The sequence below is a fragment of the Hyla sarda genome, unplaced genomic scaffold, assembly GCF_029499605.1.
Source record: "Hyla sarda isolate aHylSar1 unplaced genomic scaffold, aHylSar1.hap1 scaffold_875, whole genome shotgun sequence".
Taxonomy (NCBI): Eukaryota; Metazoa; Chordata; class Amphibia; order Anura; family Hylidae; genus Hyla; species Hyla sarda.
The window spans coordinates 1-19,891 of NW_026610903.1; the positions used below are offsets into that span (position 1 = coordinate 1).

General features: G+C 46.0%; 9 non-coding genes across 9 annotated transcripts; all 9 read left to right on the forward strand.

Annotated features, from left to right (window-relative positions):
- The first annotated feature begins 20 nt into the window (after nucleotides 1-20).
- Nucleotides 21-211, forward strand: LOC130348169 (U2 spliceosomal RNA). Its single transcript, XR_008885942.1, has one exon. It is a non-coding gene; the product is annotated as a U2 spliceosomal RNA (small nuclear RNA).
- Nucleotides 212-2,296: 2,085 nt separating this feature from the next.
- On the forward strand, nucleotides 2,297-2,487 carry LOC130348198 (U2 spliceosomal RNA). Its single transcript, XR_008885968.1, has one exon. It is a non-coding gene; the product is annotated as a U2 spliceosomal RNA (small nuclear RNA).
- Nucleotides 2,488-4,576: 2,089 nt separating this feature from the next.
- On the forward strand, nucleotides 4,577-4,767 carry LOC130348210 (U2 spliceosomal RNA). The gene has a single exon (XR_008885979.1). It is a non-coding gene; the product is annotated as a U2 spliceosomal RNA (small nuclear RNA).
- A 2,087-nt stretch (nucleotides 4,768-6,854) lies between these two features.
- Nucleotides 6,855-7,045, forward strand: LOC130348222 (U2 spliceosomal RNA). Its single transcript, XR_008885990.1, has one exon. It is a non-coding gene; the product is annotated as a U2 spliceosomal RNA (small nuclear RNA).
- A 2,083-nt stretch (nucleotides 7,046-9,128) lies between these two features.
- LOC130348234 (U2 spliceosomal RNA) lies at nucleotides 9,129-9,319 on the forward strand. The gene has a single exon (XR_008886001.1). It is a non-coding gene; the product is annotated as a U2 spliceosomal RNA (small nuclear RNA).
- Nucleotides 9,320-11,402: 2,083 nt separating this feature from the next.
- Nucleotides 11,403-11,593, forward strand: LOC130348176 (U2 spliceosomal RNA). Its single transcript, XR_008885948.1, has one exon. It is a non-coding gene; the product is annotated as a U2 spliceosomal RNA (small nuclear RNA).
- Nucleotides 11,594-13,680: 2,087 nt separating this feature from the next.
- LOC130348188 (U2 spliceosomal RNA) lies at nucleotides 13,681-13,871 on the forward strand. The gene has a single exon (XR_008885959.1). It is a non-coding gene; the product is annotated as a U2 spliceosomal RNA (small nuclear RNA).
- Nucleotides 13,872-15,958: 2,087 nt separating this feature from the next.
- On the forward strand, nucleotides 15,959-16,149 carry LOC130348189 (U2 spliceosomal RNA). The gene has a single exon (XR_008885960.1). It is a non-coding gene; the product is annotated as a U2 spliceosomal RNA (small nuclear RNA).
- A 2,088-nt stretch (nucleotides 16,150-18,237) lies between these two features.
- LOC130348190 (U2 spliceosomal RNA) lies at nucleotides 18,238-18,428 on the forward strand. The gene has a single exon (XR_008885961.1). It is a non-coding gene; the product is annotated as a U2 spliceosomal RNA (small nuclear RNA).
- The last annotated feature ends 1,463 nt before the right edge of the window (nucleotides 18,429-19,891 follow it).

The following is a 19,891-nucleotide window of genomic DNA, read 5'->3' on the forward strand; positions in this document are numbered from 1 at the left end:
GGCCCGCCCCTTTCACGGTTATCGCTTCTCGGCCTTTTGGCTAAGATCAAGTGTAGTATCTGTTCTTATCAGTTTAATATCTGATACGTCCCCTATCTGGGGACCATATATTAAATGGATTTTTGAGAACGGGGGCCGATTTCGAAGCTTGCTTCCGTCGCCCTATGCATTGACCCGATATGGCAGTATCTTCGGGTACAGTGCACCACCCCCTTACAGGGTTAAAAAGAAAGATTCCTACTTTCATTGCTACCTGCTTGCTGGCTAGCCAGCTAGCCAGCCCTGTGGGCCTTGCTGCTGCTGCTGCAGCCAAAAAACAAAAGGTGGTGCTGCTGCTGCTTCTGCTTCTGCTTGTGTCTGGCCGCTGTTGGAGCGTCCAGGCACAGGACTTCTGCTGCTGCTGACTAAATGGCCTCCTTAATTGGATCATTTGAGTAGCCAGCACACCTGTGCAGGTAGGGCATGACATGATAGGCAGCTGCCTTGATAGCGGGTGGGTGCTGAATGTTCCTAATTGACAAAATAAGATTAATGCTTATGAAGAAATATAAAATCTCATCCCTTCCCCAATATCGCGCCACACCCCTACCCCTTAATTCCCTGGTTGAACTTGATGGACATATGTCTTTTTTCGACCGTACTAACTATGTAACTATGTAACATAACATGGGGGGGGGGGGTCTCCTGGCTGTTCATACAGGTGTGTCATTGCTGTACATTGACCATGCATTGCTTCTGTGGTATTGCAAAGGCAAAGACAAATGCTTCCAGCCATCCATTGCACTAATGGATTGGTCATCAGCTGGCTGTCTATGTCCCGCATCAATATAGACCAAAGTACAGAGGGTTAGGCTATGCTATTGTGCACCTACCTGATGCATCAGAAGGTGCGAGGCCCTTGCTAAATTCTGTGCACAGACTTTGAGATCTATGCTTTAGACTGTATCTAAACCTGCTCCAACATGGACTGACATTCTGGCCTACTTTCAGCCGATGCGACTTGTCTGTCGCTGAACAGTCGCTTTTTATGTATTCAGCACCTATGTATAATGTTGTAAAAATGCTCTAGAAGCTAAAGTCGCAGAAATGTCACACATATTTGGCCTGCAACTTTCTGTGCGACAAATTCAGACAGGAAAAATCAGTATAAATCCTTAGAAAATTATCCCCCAGTGTCTCCATCTGCTGGCGGTATTGAATAAGCATTGCTGCACTGATGGGGTATGCATTAGACGAAAAAAAAGAAGAAAAAGAAGAATAATACGCCCAGAAAAGAGGCGAAAAGGAGAAAAACGTAAAAAAACGTGAAAAAAAAGTAAGAGGAAGAGAAGGGAAAAAAAGGTGGAAATGGGTTTAAAAGTGATTTCGGCGGAGAAATATATATATATATATATATATATATATATATATATATATATATATACGCGCACACACACACATATATATAAACGTATTCTCCGTTGAGATATTGCAGCCGCTGCTGTGTCCAGGCCCAGGAGCCTTAGCACTGTGCTGTGATGTCACTCAATACCACTGACATCACTAGGTGTAAACAACATCTCTCCTTTGCTGTGTATGTGACTATGGAGCTGTTTGGTGATGTCGTCTATTATGGCCTTCATAGAAGCAACAGGAGATTGTTGCATCCATCTAGAACCCTCAGAACTACAGTGCTATGATGTCACTCACTTCCACAGGCCTTGCAGAGTGTAAACAACAACAACCCAGCTTTGTTGTGTATGTAACCATAGGGATTTGTGATGTCACCTAGAACCTTCACAGCAGCGACAGCTTTATGAGGAGCATCAGCACTGCTCTGCCTGAGCAGAACCATCACCGCCATAGGTTGTCAAATAACCCGGGTTTAACCCACACAGGTAAGTCCAATGGGGTGCAGGCATGTCCTCTATGCTTACAGCTTCCCGTGGGTGTTGGTTTGATACCGTTTGGGGACAGCCAAGGAGGCATCTGCAGGCAACAAAGGTAGGTGTGTGCTTGTGTGTGTGTTTCCTATGCAGATCCTAAGCCCAGTGTCACATGCAAGTAGGAGGAGTAAGAAGGGTTCCTGGCAAATCCGGGTTATGGATTGCATTTAAAAAGGCCCCGTGGGAGTGCAATGGGCCCCTGTCTTGCTGCTTAGCAATAATGGTATGGGTTTAGGTTCTGCTGTGTGTACTGGTGGTTGACTGCCCCCCAGCCCAGAGTGTGCATGGAAAATTGTCTGGCAGCCTCCCTGACAGCAAGCAGTGATAGTGCCCATGAAGGGGACCTTGTTGGGCCCGCCCCTTTCACGGTTATCGCTTCTCGGCCTTTTGGCTAAGATCAAGTGTAGTATCTGTTCTTATCAGTTTAATATCTGATACGTCCCCTATCTGGGGACCATATATTAAATGGATTTTTGAGAACGGGGGCCGATTTCGAAGCTTGCTTCCGTCGCCCTATGCATTGACCCGATATGGCAGTATCTTCGGGTACAGTGCACCACCCCCTTACAGGGTTAAAAAGAAAGATTCCTACTTTCATTGCTACCTGCTTGCTGGCTAGCCAGCTAGCCAGCCCTGTGGGCCTTGCTGCTGCTGCTGCTGCTGCAGCCAAAAAACAAAAGGTGGTGCTGCTGCTGCTTCTGCTTCTGCTTGTGTCTGGCCGCTGTTGGAGCGTCCAGGCACAGGACTTCTGCTGCTGCTGACTAAATGGCCTCCTTAATTGGATCATTTGAGTAGCCAGCACACCTGTGCAGGTAGGGCATGACATGATAGGCAGCTGCCTTGATAGCGGGTGGGTGCTGAATGTTCCTAATTGACAAAATAAGATTAATGCTTATGAAGAAATATAAAATCTCATCCCTTCCCCAATATCGCGCCACACCCCTACCCCTTAATTCCCTGGTTGAACTTGATGGACATATGTCTTTTTTCGACCGTACTAACTATGTAACTATGTAACATAACATGGGGGGGGGGGGGGTCTCCTGGCTGTTCACACAGGTGTGTCATTGCTGTACATTGACCATGCATTGCTTCTGTGGTATTGCAAAGGCAAAGACAAATGCTTCCAGCCATCCATTGCACTAATGGATTGGTCATCAGCTGGCTGTCTATGTCCCGCATCAATATAGACCAAAGTACAGAGGGTTAGGCTATGCTATTGTGCACCTACCTGATGCATCAGAAGGTGCGAGGCCCTTGCTAAATTCTGTGCACAGACTTTGAGATCTATGCTTTAGACTGTATCTAAACCTGCTCCAACATGGACTGACATTCTGGCCTACTTTCAGCCGATGCGACTTGTCTGTCGCTGAACAGTCGCTTTTTATGTATTCAGCACCTATGTATAATGTTGTAAAAATGCTCTAGAAGCTAAAGTCGCAGAAATGTCACACATATTTGGCCTGCAACTTTCTGTGCGACAAATTCAGACAGGAAAAATCAGTATAAATCCTTAGAAAATTATCCCCCAGTGTCTCCATCTGCTGGCGGTATTGAATAAGCATTGCTGCACTGATGGGGTATGCATTAGACGAAAAAAAAGAAGAAAAAGAAGAATAATACGCCCAGAAAAGAGGCGAAAAGGAGAAAAACGTAAAAAAACGTGAAAAAAAAGTAAGAGGAAGAGAAGGGAAAAAAAGGTGGAAATGGGTTTAAAAGTGATTTCGGCGGAGAAATATATATATATATATATATATATATATATATATATATATATACGCGCACACACACACATATATATAAACGTATTCTCCGTTGAGATATTGCAGCCGCTGCTGTGTCCAGGCCCAGGAGCCTTAGCACTGTGCTGTGATGTCACTCAATACCACTGACATCACTAGGTGTAAACAACATCTCTCCTTTGCTGTGTATGTGACTATGGAGCTGTTTGGTGATGTCGTCTATTATGGCCTTCATAGAAGCAACAGGAGATTGTTGCATCCATCTAGAACCCTCAGAACTACAGTGCTATGATGTCACTCACTTCCACAGGCCTTGCAGAGTGTAAACAACAACAACCCAGCTTTGTTGTGTATGTAACCATAGGGATTTGTGATGTCACCTAGAACCTTCACAGCAGCGACAGCTTTATGAGGAGCATCAGCACTGCTCTGCCTGAGCAGAACCATCACCGCCATAGGTTGTCAAATAACCCGGGTTTAACCCACACAGGTAAGTCCAATGGGGTGCAGGCATGTCCTCTATGCTTACAGCTTCCCGTGGGTGTTGGTTTGATACCGTTTGGGGACAGCCAAGGAGGCATCTGCAGGCAACAAAGGTAGGTGTGTGCTTGTGTGTGTGTTTCCTATGCAGATCCTAAGCCCAGTGTCACATGCAAGTAGGAGGAGTAAGAAGGGTTCCTGGCAAATCCGGGTTATGGATTGCATTTAAAAAGGCCCCGTGGGAGTGCAATGGGCCCCTGTCTTGCTGCTTAGCAATAATGGTATGGGTTTAGGTTCTGCTGTGTGTACTGGTGGTTGACTGCCCCCCAGCCCAGAGTGTGCATGGAAAATTGTCTGGCAGCCTCCCTGACAGCAAGCAGTGATAGTGCCCATGAAGGGGACCTTGTTGGGCCCGCCCCTTTCACGGTTATCGCTTCTCGGCCTTTTGGCTAAGATCAAGTGTAGTATCTGTTCTTATCAGTTTAATATCTGATACGTCCCCTATCTGGGGACCATATATTAAATGGATTTTTGAGAACGGGGGCCGATTTCGAAGCTTGCTTCCGTCGCCCTATGCATTGACCCGATATGGCAGTATCTTCGGGTACAGTGCACCACCCCCTTACAGGGTTAAAAAGAAAGATTCCTACTTTCATTGCTACCTGCTTGCTGGCTAGCCAGCTAGCCAGCCCTGTGGGCCTTGCTGCTGCTGCTGCTGCAGCCAAAAAACAAAAGGTGGTGCTGCTGCTGCTTCTGCTTCTGCTTGTGTCTGGCCGCTGTTGGAGCGTCCAGGCACAGGACTTCTGCTGCTGCTGACTAAATGGCCTCCTTAATTGGATCATTTGAGTAGCCAGCACACCTGTGCAGGTAGGGCATGACATGATAGGCAGCTGCCTTGATAGCGGGTGGGTGCTGAATGTTCCTAATTGACAAAATAAGATTAATGCTTATGAAGAAATATAAAATCTCATCCCTTCCCCAATATCGCGCCACACCCCTACCCCTTAATTCCCTGGTTGAACTTGATGGACATATGTCTTTTTTCGACCGTACTAACTATGTAACTATGTAACATAACATGGGGGGGGGGGGGGGGTCTCCTGGCTGTTCACACAGGTGTGTCATTGCTGTACATTGACCATGCATTGCTTCTGTGGTATTGCAAAGGCAAAGACAAATGCTTCCAGCCATCCATTGCACTAATGGATTGGTCATCAGCTGGCTGTCTATGTCCCGCATCAATATAGACCAAAGTACAGAGGGTTAGGCTATGCTATTGTGCACCTACCTGATGCATCAGAAGGTGCGAGGCCCTTGCTAAATTCTGTGCACAGACTTTGAGATCTATGCTTTAGACTGTATCTAAACCTGCTCCAACATGGACTGACATTCTGGCCTACTTTCAGCCGATGCGACTTGTCTGTCGCTGAACAGTCGCTTTTTATGTATTCAGCACCTATGTATAATGTTGTAAAAATGCTCTAGAAGCTAAAGTCGCAGAAATGTCACACATATTTGGCCTGCAACTTTCTGTGCGACAAATTCAGACAGGAAAAATCAGTATAAATCCTTAGAAAATTATCCCCCAGTGTCTCCATCTGCTGGCGGTATTGAATAAGCATTGCTGCACTGATGGGGTATGCATTAGACGAAAAAAAAGAAGAAAAAGAAGAATAATACGCCCAGAAAAGAGGCGAAAAGGAGAAAAACGTAAAAAAACGTGAAAAAAAAGTAAGAGGAAGAGAAGGGAAAAAAAGGTGGAAATGGGTTTAAAAGTGATTTCGGCGGAGAATATATATATATATATATATATATATATATATATATATATATACGCGCACACACACACATATATATAAACGTATTCTCCGTTGAGATATTGCAGCCGCTGCTGTGTCCAGGCCCAGGAGCCTTAGCACTGTGCTGTGATGTCACTCAATACCACTGACATCACTAGGTGTAAACAACATCTCTCCTTTGCTGTGTATGTGACTATGGAGCTGTTTGGTGATGTCGTCTATTATGGCCTTCATAGAAGCAACAGGAGATTGTTGCATCCATCTAGAACCCTCAGAACTACAGTGCTATGAAGTCACTCACTTCCACAGGCCTTGCAGAGTGTAAACAACAACAACCCAGCTTTGTTGTGTATGTAACCATAGGGATTTGTGATGTCACCTAGAACCTTCACAGCAGCGACAGCTTTATGAGGAGCATCAGCACTGCTCTGCCTGAGCAGAACCATCACCGCCATAGGTTGTCAAATAACCCGGGTTTAACCCACACAGGTAAGTCCAATGGGGTGCAGGCATGTCCTCTATGCTTACAGCTTCCCGTGGGTGTTGGTTTGATACCGTTTGGGGACAGCCAAGGAGGCATCTGCAGGCAACAAAGGTAGGTGTGTGCTTGTGTGTGTGTTTCCTATGCAGATCCTAAGCCCAGTGTCACATGCAAGTAGGAGGAGTAAGAAGGGTTCCTGGCAAATCCGGGTTATGGATTGCATTTAAAAAGGCCCCGTGGGAGTGCAATGGGCCCCTGTCTTGCTGCTTAGCAATAATGGTATGGGTTTAGGTTCTGCTGTGTGTACTGGTGGTTGACTGCCCCCCAGCCCAGAGTGTGCATGGAAAATTGTCTGGCAGCCTCCCTGACAGCAAGCAGTGATAGTGCCCATGAAGGGGACCTTGTTGGGCCCGCCCCTTTCACGGTTATCGCTTCTCGGCCTTTTGGCTAAGATCAAGTGTAGTATCTGTTCTTATCAGTTTAATATCTGATACGTCCCCTATCTGGGGACCATATATTAAATGGATTTTTGAGAACGGGGGCCGATTTCGAAGCTTGCTTCCGTCGCCCTATGCATTGACCCGATATGGCAGTATCTTCGGGTACAGTGCACCACCCCCTTACAGGGTTAAAAAGAAAGATTCCTACTTTCATTGCTACCTGCTTGCTGGCTAGCCAGCTAGCCAGCCCTGTGGGCCTTGCTGCTGCTGCTGCTGCAGCCAAAAAACAAAAGGTGGTGCTGCTGCTGCTTCTGCTTCTGCTTGTGTCTGGCCGCTGTTGGAGCGTCCAGGCACAGGACTTCTGCTGCTGCTGACTAAATGGCCTCCTTAATTGGATCATTTGAGTAGCCAGCACACCTGTGCAGGTAGGGCATGACATGATAGGCAGCTGCCTTGATAGCGGGTGGGTGCTGAATGTTCCTAATTGACAAAATAAGATTAATGCTTATGAAGAAATATAAAATCTCATCCCTTCCCCAATATCGCGCCACACCCCTACCCCTTAATTCCCTGGTTGAACTTGATGGACATATGTCTTTTTTCGACCGTACTAACTATGTAACTATGTAACATAACATGGGGGGGGGGGGGTCTCCTGGCTGTTCACACAGGTGTGTCATTGCTGTACATTGACCATGCATTGCTTCTGTGGTATTGCAAAGGCAAAGACAAATGCTTCCAGCCATCCATTGCACTAATGGATTGGTCATCAGCTGGCTGTCTATGTCCCGCATCAATATAGACCAAAGTACAGAGGGTTAGGCTATGCTATTGTGCACCTACCTGATGCATCAGAAGGTGCGAGGCCCTTGCTAAATTCTGTGCACAGACTTTGAGATCTATGCTTTAGACTGTATCTAAACCTGCTCCAACATGGACTGACATTCTGGCCTACTTTCAGCCGATGCGACTTGTCTGTCGCTGAACAGTCGCTTTTTATGTATTCAGCACCTATGTATAATGTTGTAAAAATGCTCTAGAAGCTAAAGTCGCAGAAATGTCACACATATTTGGCCTGCAACTTTCTGTGCGACAAATTCAGACAGGAAAAATCAGTATAAATCCTTAGAAAATTATCCCCCAGTGTCTCCATCTGCTGGCGGTATTGAATAAGCATTGCTGCACTGATGGGGTATGCATTAGACGAAAAAAAAGAAGAAAAAGAAGAATAATACGTCCAGAAAAGAGGCGAAAAGGAGAAAAACGTAAAAAAACGTGAAAAAAAAGTAAGAGGAAGAGAAGGGAAAAAAAGGTGGAAATGGGTTTAAAAGTGATTTCGGCAGAGAAATATATATATATATATATATATATATATATATATATATATACGCGCACACACACACATATATATAAACGTATTCTCCGTTGAGATATTGCAGCCGCTGCTGTGTCCAGGCCCAGGAGCCTTAGCACTGTGCTGTGATGTCACTCAATACCACTGACATCACTAGGTGTAAACAACATCTCTCCTTTGCTGTGTATGTGACTATGGAGCTGTTTGGTGATGTCGTCTATTATGGCCTTCATAGAAGCAACAGGAGATTGTTGCATCCATCTAGAACCCTCAGAACTACAGTGCTATGATGTCACTCACTTCCACAGGCCTTGCAGAGTGTAAACAACAACAACCCAGCTTTGTTGTGTATGTAACCATAGGGATTTGTGATGTCACCTAGAACCTTCACAGCAGCGACAGCTTTATGAGGAGCATCAGCACTGCTCTGCCTGAGCAGAACCATCACCGCCATAGGTTGTCAAATAACCCGGGTTTAACCCACACAGGTAAGTCCAATGGGGTGCAGGCATGTCCTCTATGCTTACAGCTTCCCGTGGGTGTTGGTTTGATACCGTTTGGGGACAGCCAAGGAGGCATCTGCAGGCAACAAAGGTAGGTGTGTGCTTGTGTGTGTGTTTCCTATGCAGATCCTAAGCCCAGTGTCACATGCAAGTAGGAGGAGTAAGAAGGGTTCCTGGCAAATCCGGGTTATGGATTGCATTTAAAAAGGCCCCGTGGGAGTGCAATGGGCCCCTGTCTTGCTGCTTAGCAATAATGGTATGGGTTTAGGTTCTGCTGTGTGTACTGGTGGTTGACTGCCCCCCAGCCCAGAGTGTGCATGGAAAATTGTCTGGCAGCCTCCCTGACAGCAAGCAGTGATAGTGCCCATGAAGGGGACCTTGTTGGGCCCGCCCCTTTCACGGTTATCGCTTCTCGGCCTTTTGGCTAAGATCAAGTGTAGTATCTGTTCTTATCAGTTTAATATCTGATACGTCCCCTATCTGGGGACCATATATTAAATGGATTTTTGAGAACGGGGGCCGATTTCGAAGCTTGCTTCCGTCGCCCTATGCATTGACCCGATATGGCAGTATCTTCGGGTACAGTGCACCACCCCCTTACAGGGTTAAAAAGAAAGATTCCTACTTTCATTGCTACCTGCTTGCTGGCTAGCCAGCTAGCCAGCCCTGTGGGCCTTGCTGCTGCTGCTGCTGCAGCCAAAAAACAAAAGGTGGTGCTGCTGCTGCTTCTGCTTCTGCTTGTGTCTGGCCGCTGTTGGAGCGTCCAGGCACAGGACTTCTGCTGCTGCTGACTAAATGGCCTCCTTAATTGGATCATTTGAGTAGCCAGCACACCTGTGCAGGTAGGGCATGACATGATAGGCAGCTGCCTTGATAGCGGGTGGGTGCTGAATGTTCCTAATTGACAAAATAAGATTAATGCTTATGAAGAAATATAAAATCTCATCCCTTCCCCAATATCGCGCCACACCCCTACCCCTTAATTCCCTGGTTGAACTTGATGGACATATGTCTTTTTTCGACCGTACTAACTATGTAACTATGTAACATAACATGGGGGGGGGGGGGGGTCTCCTGGCTGTTCACACAGGTGTGTCATTGCTGTACATTGACCATGCATTGCTTCTGTGGTATTGCAAAGGCAAAGACAAATGCTTCCAGCCATCCATTGCACTAATGGATTGGTCATCAGCTGGCTGTCTATGTCCCGCATCAATATAGACCAAAGTACAGAGGGTTAGGCTATGCTATTGTGCACCTACCTGATGCATCAGAAGGTGCGAGGCCCTTGCTAAATTCTGTGCACAGACTTTGAGATCTATGCTTTAGCCTGTATCTAAACCTGCTCCAACATGGACTGACATTCTGGCCTACTTTCAGCCGATGCGACTTGTCTGTCGCTGAACAGTCGCTTTTTATGTATTCAGCACCTATGTATAATGTTGTAAAAATGCTCTAGAAGCTAAAGTCGCAGAAATGTCACACATATTTGGCCTGCAACTTTCTGTGCGACAAATTCAGACAGGAAAAATCAGTATAAATCCTTAGAAAATTATCCCCCAGTGTCTCCATCTGCTGGCGGTATTGAATAAGCATTGCTGCACTGATGGGGTATGCATTAGACGAAAAAAAAGAAGAAAAAGAAGAATAATACGCCCAGAAAAGAGGCGAAAAGGAGAAAAACGTAAAAAAACGTGAAAAAAAAGTAAGAGGAAGAGAAGGGAAAAAAAGGTGGAAATGGGTTTAAAAGTGATTTCGGCGGAGAAATATATATATATATATATATATATATATATATATATATACGCGCACACACACACATATATATAAACGTATTCTCCGTTGAGATATTGCAGCCGCTGCTGTGTCCAGGCCCAGGAGCCTTAGCACTGTGCTGTGATGTCACTCAATACCACTGACATCACTAGGTGTAAACAACATCTCTCCTTTGCTGTGTATGTGACTATGGAGCTGTTTGGTGATGTCGTCTATTATGGCCTTCATAGAAGCAACAGGAGATTGTTGCATCCATCTAGAACCCTCAGAACTACAGTGCTATGAAGTCACTCACTTCCACAGGCCTTGCAGAGTGTAAACAACAACAACCCAGCTTTGTTGTGTATGTAACCATAGGGATTTGTGATGTCACCTAGAACCTTCACAGCAGCGACAGCTTTATGAGGAGCATCAGCACTGCTCTGCCTGAGCAGAACCATCACCGCCATAGGTTGTCAAATAACCCGGGTTTAACCCACACAGGTAAGTCCAATGGGGTGCAGGCATGTCCTCTATGCTTACAGCTTCCCGTGGGTGTTGGTTTGATACCGTTTGGGGACAGCCAAGGAGGCATCTGCAGGCAACAAAGGTAGGTGTGTGCTTGTGTGTGTGTTTCCTATGCAGATCCTAAGCCCAGTGTCACATGCAAGTAGGAGGAGTAAGAAGGGTTCCTGGCAAATCCGGGTTATGGATTGCATTTAAAAAGGCCCCGTGGGAGTGCAATGGGCCCCTGTCTTGCTGCTTAGCAATAATGGTATGGGTTTAGGTTCTGCTGTGTGTACTGGTGGTTGACTGCCCCCCAGCCCAGAGTGTGCATGGAAAATTGTCTGGCAGCCTCCCTGACAGCAAGCAGTGATAGTGCCCATGAAGGGGACCTTGTTGGGCCCGCCCCTTTCACGGTTATCGCTTCTCGGCCTTTTGGCTAAGATCAAGTGTAGTATCTGTTCTTATCAGTTTAATATCTGATACGTCCCCTATCTGGGGACCATATATTAAATGGATTTTTGAGAACGGGGGCCGATTTCGAAGCTTGCTTCCGTCGCCCTATGCATTGACCCGATATGGCAGTATCTTCGGGTACAGTGCACCACCCCCTTACAGGGTTAAAAAGAAAGATTCCTACTTTCATTGCTACCTGCTTGCTGGCTAGCCAGCTAGCCAGCCCTGTGGGCCTTGCTGCTGCTGCTGCTGCAGCCAAAAAACAAAAGGTGGTGCTGCTGCTGCTTCTGCTTCTGCTTGTGTCTGGCCGCTGTTGGAGCGTCCAGGCACAGGACTTCTGCTGCTGCTGACTAAATGGCCTCCTTAATTGGATCATTTGAGTAGCCAGCACACCTGTGCAGGTAGGGCATGACATGATAGGCAGCTGCCTTGATAGCGGGTGGGTGCTGAATGTTCCTAATTGACAAAATAAGATTAATGCTTATGAAGAAATATAAAATCTCATCCCTTCCCCAATATCGCGCCACACCCCTACCCCTTAATTCCCTGGTTGAACTTGATGGACATATGTCTTTTTTCGACCGTACTAACTATGTAACTATGTAACATAACATGGGGGGGGGGGGGTCTCCTGGCTGTTCACACAGGTGTGTCATTGCTGTACATTGACCATGCATTGCTTCTGTGGTATTGCAAAGGCAAAGACAAATGCTTCCAGCCATCCATTGCACTAATGGATTGGTCATCAGCTGGCTGTCTATGTCCCGCATCAATATAGACCAAAGTACAGAGGGTTAGGCTATGCTATTGTGCACCTACCTGATGCATCAGAAGGTGCGAGGCCCTTGCTAAATTCTGTGCACAGACTTTGAGATCTATGCTTTAGACTGTATCTAAACCTGCTCCAACATGGACTGACATTCTGGCCTACTTTCAGCCGATGCGACTTGTCTGTCGCTGAACAGTCGCTTTTTATGTATTCAGCACCTATGTATAATGTTGTAAAAATGCTCTAGAAGCTAAAGTCGCAGAAATGTCACACATATTTGGCCTGCAACTTTCTGTGCGACAAATTCAGACAGGAAAAATCAGTATAAATCCTTAGAAAATTATCCCCCAGTGTCTCCATCTGCTGGCGGTATTGAATAAGCATTGCTGCACTGATGGGGTATGCATTAGACGAAAAAAAAGAAGAAAAAGAAGAATAATACGCCCAGAAAAGAGGCGAAAAGGAGAAAAACGTAAAAAAACGTGAAAAAAAAGTAAGAGGAAGAGAAGGGAAAAAAAGGTGGAAATGGGTTTAAAAGTGATTTCGGCGGAGAAATATATATATATATATATATATATATATATATATATATATATATACGCGCACACACACACATATATATAAACGTATTCTCCGTTGAGATATTGCAGCCGCTGCTGTGTCCAGGCCCAGGAGCCTTAGCACTGTGCTGTGATGTCACTCAATACCACTGACATCACTAGGTGTAAACAACATCTCTCCTTTGCTGTGTATGTGACTATGGAGCTGTTTGGTGATGTCGTCTATTATGGCCTTCATAGAAGCAACAGGAGATTGTTGCATCCATCTAGAACCCTCAGAACTACAGTGCTATGATGTCACTCACTTCCACAGGCCTTGCAGAGTGTAAACAACAACAACCCAGCTTTGTTGTGTATGTAACCATAGGGATTTGTGATGTCACCTAGAACCTTCACAGCAGCGACAGCTTTATGAGGAGCATCAGCACTGCTCTGCCTGAGCAGAACCATCACCGCCATAGGTTGTCAAATAACCCGGGTTTAACCCACACAGGTAAGTCCAATGGGGTGCAGGCATGTCCTCTATGCTTACAGCTTCCCGTGGGTGTTGGTTTGATACCGTTTGGGGACAGCCAAGGAGGCATCTGCAGGCAACAAAGGTAGGTGTGTGCTTGTGTGTGTGTTTCCTATGCAGATCCTAAGCCCAGTGTCACATGCAAGTAGGAGGAGTAAGAAGGGTTCCTGGCAAATCCGGGTTATGGATTGCATTTAAAAAGGCCCCGTGGGAGTGCAATGGGCCCCTGTCTTGCTGCTTAGCAATAATGGTATGGGTTTAGGTTCTGCTGTGTGTACTGGTGGTTGACTGCCCCCCAGCCCAGAGTGTGCATGGAAAATTGTCTGGCAGCCTCCCTGACAGCAAGCAGTGATAGTGCCCATGAAGGGGACCTTGTTGGGCCCGCCCCTTTCACGGTTATCGCTTCTCGGCCTTTTGGCTAAGATCAAGTGTAGTATCTGTTCTTATCAGTTTAATATCTGATACGTCCCCTATCTGGGGACCATATATTAAATGGATTTTTGAGAACGGGGGCCGATTTCGAAGCTTGCTTCCGTCGCCCTATGCATTGACCCGATATGGCAGTATCTTCGGGTACAGTGCACCACCCCCTTACAGGGTTAAAAAGAAAGATTCCTACTTTCATTGCTACCTGCTTGCTGGCTAGCCAGCTAGCCAGCCCTGTGGGCCTTGCTGCTGCTGCTGCTGCAGCCAAAAAACAAAAGGTGGTGCTGCTGCTGCTTCTGCTTCTGCTTGTGTCTGGCCGCTGTTGGAGCGTCCAGGCACAGGACTTCTGCTGCTGCTGACTAAATGGCCTCCTTAATTGGATCATTTGAGTAGCCAGCACACCTGTGCAGGTAGGGCATGACATGATAGGCAGCTGCCTTGATAGCGGGTGGGTGCTGAATGTTCCTAATTGACAAAATAAGATTAATGCTTATGAAGAAATATAAAATCTCATCCCTTCCCCAATATCGCGCCACACCCCTACCCCTTAATTCCCTGGTTGAACTTGATGGACATATGTCTTTTTTCGACCGTACTAACTATGTAACTATGTAACATAACATGGGGGGGGGGGGTCTCCTGGCTGTTCACACAGGTGTGTCATTGCTGTACATTGACCATGCATTGCTTCTGTGGTATTGCAAAGGCAAAGACAAATGCTTCCAGCCATCCATTGCACTAATGGATTGGTCATCAGCTGGCTGTCTATGTCCCGCATCAATATAGACCAAAGTACAGAGGGTTAGGCTATGCTATTGTGCACCTACCTGATGCATCAGAAGGTGCGAGGCCCTTGCTAAATTCTGTGCACAGACTTTGAGATCTATGCTTTAGACTGTATCTAAACCTGCTCCAACATGGACTGACATTCTGGCCTACTTTCAGCCGATGCGACTTGTCTGTCGCTGAACAGTCGCTTTTTATGTATTCAGCACCTATGTATAATGTTGTAAAAATGCTCTAGAAGCTAAAGTCGCAGAAATGTCACACATATTTGGCCTGCAACTTTCTGTGCGACAAATTCAGACAGGAAAAATCAGTATAAATCCTTAGAAAATTATCCCCCAGTGTCTCCATCTGCTGGCGGTATTGAATAAGCATTGCTGCACTGATGGGGTATGCATTAGACGAAAAAAAAGAAGAAAAAGAAGAATAATACGCCCAGAAAAGAGGCGAAAAGGAGAAAAACGTAAAAAAACGTGAAAAAAAAGTAAGAGGAAGAGAAGGGAAAAAAAGGTGGAAATGGGTTTAAAAGTGATTTCGGCGGAGAATATATATATATATATATATATATATATATATATATATATATATATACGCGCACACACACACATATATATAAACGTATTCTCCGTTGAGATATTGCAGCCGCTGCTGTGTCCAGGCCCAGGAGCCTTAGCACTGTGCTGTGATGTCACTCAATACCACTGACATCACTAGGTGTAAACAACATCTCTCCTTTGCTGTGTATGTGACTATGGAGCTGTTTGGTGATGTCGTCTATTATGGCCTTCATAGAAGCAACAGGAGATTGTTGCATCCATCTAGAACCCTCAGAACTACAGTGCTATGATGTCACTCACTTCCACAGGCCTTGCAGAGTGTAAACAACAACAACCCAGCTTTGTTGTGTATGTAACCATAGGGATTTGTGATGTCACCTAGAACCTTCACAGCAGCGACAGCTTTATGAGGAGCATCAGCACTGCTCTGCCTGAGCAGAACCATCACCGCCATAGGTTGTCAAATAACCCGGGTTTAACCCACACAGGTAAGTCCAATGGGGTGCAGGCATGTCCTCTATGCTTACAGCTTCCCGTGGGTGTTGGTTTGATACCGTTTGGGGACAGCCAAGGAGGCATCTGCAGGCAACAAAGGTAGGTGTGTGCTTGTGTGTGTGTTTCCTATGCAGATCCTAAGCCCAGTGTCACATGCAAGTAGGAGGAGTAAGAAGGGTTCCTGGCAAATCCGGGTTATGGATTGCATTTAAAAAGGCCCCGTGGGAGTGCAATGGGCCCCTGTCTTGCTGCTTAGCAATAATGGTATGGGTTTAGGTTCTGCTGTGTGTACTGGTGGTTGACTGCCCCCCAGCCCAGAGTGTGCATGGAAAATTGTCTGGCAGCCTCCCTGACAGCAAGCAGTGATAGTGCCCATGAAGGGGACCTTGTTGGGCCCGCCCCTTTCACGGTTATCGCTTCTCGGCCTTTTGGCTAAGATCAAGTGTAGTATCTGTTCTTATCAGTTTAATATCTGATACGTCCCCTATCTGGGGACCATATATTAAATGGATTTTTGAGAACGGGGGCCGATTTCGAAGCTTGCTTCCGTCGCCCTATGCATTGACCCGATATGGCAGTATCTTCGGGTACAGTGCACCACCCCCTTACAGGGTTAAAAAGAAAGATTCCTACTTTCATTGCTACCTGCTTGCTGGCTAGCCAGCTAGCCAGCCCTGTGGGCCTTGCTGCTGCTGCTGCTGCAGCAGCCAAAAAACAAAAGGTGGTGCTGCTGCTGCTTCTGCTTCTGCTTGTGTCTGGCCGCTGTTGGAGCGTCCAGGCACAGGACTTCTGCTGCTGCTGACTAAATGGCCTCCTTAATTGGATCATTTGAGTAGCCAGCACACCTGTGCAGGTAGGGCATGACATGATAGGCAGCTGCCTTGATAGCGGGTGGGTGCTGAATGTTCCTAATTGACAAAATAAGATTAATGCTTATGAAGAAATATAAAATCTCATCCCTTCCCCAATATCGCGCCACACCCCTACCCCTTAATTCCCTGGTTGAACTTGATGGACATATGTCTTTTTTCGACCGTACTAACTATGTAACTATGTAACATAACATGGGGGGGGGGGGTCTCCTGGCTGTTCACACAGGTGTGTCATTGCTGTACATTGACCATGCATTGCTTCTGTGGTATTGCAAAGGCAAAGACAAATGCTTCCAGCCATCCATTGCACTAATGGATTGGTCATCAGCTGGCTGTCTATGTCCCGCATCAATATAGACCAAAGTACAGAGGGTTAGGCTATGCTATTGTGCACCTACCTGATGCATCAGAAGGTGCGAGGCCCTTGCTAAATTCTGTGCACAGACTTTGAGATCTATGCTTTAGACTGTATCTAAACCTGCTCCAACATGGACTGACATTCTGGCCTACTTTCAGCCGATGCGACTTGTCTGTCGCTGAACAGTCGCTTTTTATGTATTCAGCACCTATGTATAATGTTGTAAAAATGCTCTAGAAGCTAAAGTCGCAGAAATGTCACACATATTTGGCCTGCAACTTTCTGTGCGACAAATTCAGACAGGAAAAATCAGTATAAATCCTTAGAAAATTATCCCCCAGTGTCTCCATCTGCTGGCGGTATTGAATAAGCATTGCTGCACTGATGGGGTATGCATTAGACGAAAAAAAAGAAGAAAAAGAAGAATAATACGCCCAGAAAAGAGGCGAAAAGGAGAAAAACGTAAAAAAACGTGAAAAAAAAGTAAGAGGAAGAGAAGGGAAAAAAAGGTGGAAATGGGTTTAAAAGTGATTTCGGCGGAGAATATATATATATATATATATATATATATATATATATATATATATACGCGCACACACACACATATATATAAACGTATTCTCCGTTGAGATATTGCAGCCGCTGCTGTGTCCAGGCCCAGGAGCCTTAGCACTGTGCTGTGATGTCACTCAATACCACTGACATCACTAGGTGTAAACAACATCTCTCCTTTGCTGTGTATGTGACTATGGAGCTGTTTGGTGATGTCGTCTATTATGGCCTTCATAGAAGCAACAGGAGATTGTTGCATCCATCTAGAACCCTCAGAACTACAGTGCTATGATGTCACTCACTTCCACAGGCCTTGCAGAGTGTAAACAACAACAACCCAGCTTTGTTGTGTATGTAACCATAGGGATTTGTGATGTCACCTAGAACCTTCACAGCAGCGACAGCTTTATGAGGAGCATCAGCACTGCTCTGCCTGAGCAGAACCATCACCGCCATAGGTTGTCAAATAACCCGGGTTTAACCCACACAGGTAAGTCCAATGGGGTGCAGGCATGTCCTCTATGCTTACAGCTTCCCGTGGGTGTTGGTTTGATACCGTTTGGGGACAGCCAAGGAGGCATCTGCAGGCAACAAAGGTAGGTGTGTGCTTGTGTGTGTGTTTCCTATGCAGATCCTAAGCCCAGTGTCACATGCAAGTAGGAGGAGTAAGAAGGGTTCCTGGCAAATCCGGGTTATGGATTGCATTTAAAAAGGCCCCGTGGGAGTGCAATGGGCCCCTGTCTTGCTGCTTAGCAATAATGGTATGGGTTTAGGTTCTGCTGTGTGTACTGGTGGTTGACTGCCCCCCAGCCCAGAGTGTGCATGGAAAATTGTCTGGCAGCCTCCCTGACAGCAAGCAGTGATAGTGCCCATGAAGGGGACCTTGTTGGGCCCGCCCCTTTCACGGTTATCGCTTCTCGGCCTTTTGGCTAAGATCAAGTGTAGTATCTGTTCTTATCAGTTTAATATCTGATACGTCCCCTATCTGGGGACCATATATTAAATGGATTTTTGAGAACGGGGGCCGATTTCGAAGCTTGCTTCCGTCGCCCTATGCATTGACCCGATATGGCAGTATCTTCGGGTACAGTGCACCACCCCCTTACAGGGTTAAAAAGAAAGATTCCTACTTTCATTGCTACCTGCTTGCTGGCTAGCCAGCTAGCCAGCCCTGTGGGCCTTGCTGCTGCTGCTGCTGCAGCCAAAAAACAAAAGGTGGTGCTGCTGCTGCTTCTGCTTCTGCTTGTGTCTGGCCGCTGTTGGAGCGTCCAGGCACAGGACTTCTGCTGCTGCTGACTAAATGGCCTCCTTAATTGGATCATTTGAGTAGCCAGCACACCTGTGCAGGTAGGGCATGACATGATAGGCAGCTGCCTTGATAGCGGGTGGGTGCTGAATGTTCCTAATTGACAAAATAAGATTAATGCTTATGAAGAAATATAAAATCTCATCCCTTCCCCAATATCGCGCCACACCCCTACCCCTTAATTCCCTGGTTGAACTTGATGGACATATGTCTTTTTTCGACCGTACTAACTATGTAACTATGTAACATAACATGGGGGGGGGGGGTCTCCTGGCTGTTCACACAGGTGTGTCATTGCTGTACATTGACCATGCATTGCTTCTGTGGTATTGCAAAGGCAAAGACAAATGCTTCCAGCCATCCATTGCACTAATGGATTGGTCATCAGCTGGCTGTCTATGTCCCGCATCAATATAGACCAAAGTACAGAGGGTTAGGCTATGCTATTGTGCACCTACCTGATGCATCAGAAGGTGCGAGGCCCTTGCTAAATTCTGTGCACAGACTTTGAGATCTATGCTTTAGACTGTATCTAAACCTGCTCCAACATGGACTGACATTCTGGCCTACTTTCAGCCGATGCGACTTGTCTGTCGCTGAACAGTCGCTTTTTATGTATTCAGCACCTATGTATAATGTTGTAAAAATGCTCTAGAAGCTAAAGTCGCAGAAATGTCACACATATTTGGCCTGCAACTTTCTGTGCGACAAATTCAGACAGGAAAAATCAGTATAAATCCTTAGAAAATTATCCCCCAGTGTCTCCATCTGCTGGCGGTATTGAATAAGCATTGCTGCACTGATGGGGTATGCATTAGACGAAAAAAAAGAAGAAAAAGAAGAATAATACGCCCAGAAAAGAGGCGAAAAGGAGAAAAACGTAAAAAAACGTGAAAAAAAAGTAAGAGGAAGAGAAGGGAAAAAAAGGTGGAAATGGGTTTAAAAGTGATTTCGGCGGAGAAATATATATATATATATATATATATATATATATATATATATATATACGCGCACACACACACATATATATAAACGTATTCTCCGTTGAGATATTGCAGCCGCTGCTGTGTCCAGGCCCAGGAGCCTTAGCACTGTGCTGTGATGTCACTCAATACCACTGACATCACTAGGTGTAAACAACATCTCTCCTTTGCTGTGTATGTGACTATGGAGCTGTTTGGTGATGTCGTCTATTATGGCCTTCATAGAAGCAACAGGAGATTGTTGCATCCATCTAGAACCCTCAGAACTACAGTG